Genomic DNA, 4,198 nt, shown 5'->3' with positions numbered 1-4,198 from the left:
TGTGTGTGTGTGTGTGATGTTGTAGCGCACTCAGACACAGAGTGGTGCTGCGCCTTGTCTGCAGAGTTGTTTACTATGCTGTCTGTGCATTGCCATTTCACCAGCAGGCTGTATCCCCTCCAGTGAAATGATCATGATAGATAGGGGCAGCGTGTGTTAGAATCAGAAATGACTTCCCCTGTTCAGCACGTTTGTATGTGTGGCAGGAGGCTGCAGATTGGCACAGGCAGTGTCCCATGGGTGCGTGAGAGCAAAACTGCAGCATTTGCTCTGTGATATAATGAGGCTGATGCTTAAGTTTCATGGGTGACCATCTCATTCCCGTCTGCCTTTGCCTTGGCACTGGGGCTTTAAGATGCTATGCCATAAAACTTAATTCAGTTTGACAACTGATGTTAAGATGATTGTAGGATTTCTATGACATTGTAAAACTAGAAAAGTTTTTAAAGCAAACACAGCCGCTGTAGGAGAAAGACAGTCTGTTTGCCATTTAAAAAACATCCATTGCAGCAGGATATTACATTACAGACATGTAGGCACTGAGAGGAGAATCAGTGACTGAGACTGAGCAGTGGCAGTTTACATTATTTGCTCTGCTCCCTGTGTCTTTGCGATCACTACCCCTTGGCTGGTTTTGTTATCAACACACTCACACTTTATAGCAGTTCTTTAAAACTCACAACATTTTCCACTTCTCTCATAAGACTCCTTTTGATCAGTTTTTTTTTTTTTTAAGGCTCAACTGAGGTTTTTGTATTCCTGGATGCAATTACAGCGCAAATAAGAGTTGCTGAATGCTTTGTCCATGAAATTGAGGACTTTCCCTTTATGGCACACCACCTGAAGGCTGCACTTGGACTATCTGAAATAACTTGTTTTTAATGTGGAGGCAGAGCTGAAGCAAACCAGTGACAGTAGGGAAGCAGTTTAAGGACATGGAGTGCAGATGGAGTACATCAGGTTTTTCTCTGTGGCTCCCCTAATCCACATGGCAGGAGGCCAAGGGCTGCAAGAGCCTCGACATGCCACCCAGAAGGATATACAGTTCACAGCCAGTACCAGCCAAGTCACAGGGTGGTGTTTCTTGTCAACACTCCCAAATGCCACGCTTAATTCCTCAGTTCTGACACATATCTTTCCTTGTGGTCTATTACACCGCAGAAACAGCATATATACCATATAATCAGGTAAATGTGTCTGTTGTTGGCCCTTCACACAACAACAACTGCCCCGTTCTACAAGCAGTGAGGAGACCATCCTTCAGCTAGACGGCCCATAGTCAAATCCTTGAGTCGCACCACATATTAAGACCTTTCAATACATCCAGCTCCGGCGCTGCTGTTCCTCATTTGACCCTGTGTCTGATAGCCAAAAGAAAAAGGGAAAAAAAATACCACAAAAATCGCATCATAAAATCCTATTCCTCTAAACTTATTTTCTTGTCCACAAATACACTATCAAACCATGCAGCTCCATCAGTCATACATACCTTCAACTCATAGTACCTCTTACTGGAACTCATGACTTGTGAATGAGGAATGCCAGCAACCATAGGATATTAACCACTTCAAAACCTACTGCTTGTTGTTATTATGCTCACGAGCTCCCTCCTTTCTTCCTTTGGCTGACCAGTCATATGCCGATGCCAGTGTGGGTGCCACTGCCAGAGAGATTTATTTTGAGAAATCACTCATATATTTTGCACTGAGGCAAAGCCACTCAGAAGCACCCTTATATCAGCTCTACAAAACATTTGCCAGCTGTGATGGAAGAAAGGCCCCAATCATTTAACCAGTAGAGTGGAAAACTTTCTTCTTCTTCTTCTTCTTCTTCTTCTTCTTCTTCTTCTTCTTCTTCTCAGAGAATGCCAAATAGTCTCTGCTGACTGAGCCCTACAACCACCTCATATAGATGTGCATTTGTGTGATGGGCTGAGCTGGCACACAAGAGGGAGCACTGTAAGCAATAAAGTAATTTACTCAGTTTTTTGATATCCATATAATACATAATTAAAGTCATAAATACCAGAACCAAATAGGTTAGGGAGGTTCCTCAGTGGTGCTCCTGCAACAAATCAAAACAGCAAGAATGTAGAGGGAGCTTGATTAGGTTTGCATTGACATTTGTGTCATTTTTTATATGAATTCTGCAACATAAACTTCAGCCCTTCCTCTCTTCATATTTTTCTTTTTTCTTGGGGGAAACACTGAAACTTACATAACCAAGAAAAATGCAACTAAATCAAGTTCAGCTAATTTACCAGTGAGCAAAATGTACACACTTTCACTAGGCTCAAAACAGCAACCTGTGCCTGCTTTCCAGGCTCACACCACCCAGATCATCCTGTGGGAGCAGCCTTTACCATTCTCGTCAGGTCTCAGTCAATGCCCACTTCATTGATCCCCTCCACTGACAGCTCAGTAAGCCATCTGGAACAGTGTTCCCTTCACCCAGGATGCAGCAAGATGGTTCTCAGCTCGACAGGCTGGCAGGTGGGGTTTATGCAACGTGTGTGCCTTAATGGAGAGAATAAATTGAATGTCATTTTGGCTTAACACGGATGACTGCCTAAATGAGCTATAGATATACTGTACGGTCATGTTAAAACCCACATGTGGCTATCATTTGATGGGAGTAATTTAAAAACGGTCATTTCCACTTTTGAATTTCATCACATTTTAACTGAAGCGGACAGTAAATCAAAACTAGTGTGCTGCTGCTGTTGCTGTGTTGTCTCCTAAAAGCAGTTGCTGAAGTGGATAACCAATCAGTTGGTGTGCCTCCATACACAACACAACACACCAGTTAACATGCTTTCTTCTCCTAGGCCAACCAACATCTTAAGAATACCCTTGACACCCTGTTGTGGCCACAGTTTGAGCTATACAGCTAGTCTTCCAGCGCTTCCTCATAAACACCTCTCAGGCATGAGTTGAGGTTCTGTCAACCAAACACCCCCCCTGAGAAATAAGGAGCATTTGGGAAATAATGCAAGAGCTATAGTTTGGATTATTTTTCATATGCAGCACTGTATGTTTGTGGGTTTTATGTGTCTGTGAACATAATTTCCACAGACCCATGTGATTAGCTGTGAGTTAATACACTAGAGATGAAATGTCTACAAACAGCACATATTCTCCTGTTTCGGCTGCTTAAATGTGCAATTTTTTCTTGCTTTTCTTTGAATATGTAGGTATTTAACACTTTAACAGAAAAAAGTGTAAATGTTTTAACAATAAATTAGTCAATGAAAATGCACACAAAATCCATATAAGCCAGTCACTGCCTGTGCCAAGCCATTAAGTGTACCACAACTGATCCTCAACGAATAATTCTGTGGTGCACATCCCAGCCTGCTCGCCTACTCGAGATTGCGTAGCAGTTGCTGACATGCGGAGGGCGTACAAATGAGCTGGGTGACTGGGACCCACCACAGTTGACCAGAGCCGTGTCACAGACAGATGGGAGATATTTGATGACAAACCTTTACACATCATCAGGGAGCCAGAGAGAAAGACAGCTTCCTAATCCCCTCAGTTTGTGTACAATATGAGACTATGGGGAGTGTACTGGCTTTGGGATGAATGTGAATTTAGCTATTGCTGATGCACAAAATCTCTAGTTTATATAGAGAGGAACTTTCCTTGCATTACTAATTGTATTTCTTGTGTTGCAAATCAATAAGTTTGCACCAGTTACTTTAGTGTTTTTCCACATATACACAATAAACCAGAGAAAGAACTAATGCATAAGACATTGAAATAATTAAAACCGAGAAAACATGTGACCAGTGTGGACAATACATTAACATGAAACAGGATTAAGTAAATTAGATGTCAACAAAATGCAACAAGGAGGAAAACTAAATGTATAAAAGAGCAGATGAATAAAACAGCACTGATGCAGAAAATTAATTCATAGGTTAGTGTAGACAAATTTGTAGGTTGACTGGGTAGGTGTGACAGCAGTGTTACAAATGGAGCAAAAAGGAAGTTGTTAGTTCAGACAGATCTGTATTTCCCATTATTCATAGAAGAATTTTTTTTTTTCCTGTATGACTTATCTGTCAAGAGTCATAGCATGTGTAAGACTCTTGTTCTTGTCTGTTAAATATTATGTTGTCAGTTTATTTAAATGTAAACCTTTAGTGCAAGATCTATTTATAGATGTCTATGATGAGTAATTAAAGGACCGATGC

Source organism: Morone saxatilis, unplaced genomic scaffold (genome assembly GCF_004916995.1).
Source record: "Morone saxatilis isolate NCDOM2014 unplaced genomic scaffold, NCSU_SB_2.0 Contig15, whole genome shotgun sequence".
NCBI lineage: Eukaryota > Metazoa > Chordata > Actinopteri > Moronidae > Morone > Morone saxatilis.
This window is presented reverse-complemented; position numbering follows the sequence as displayed.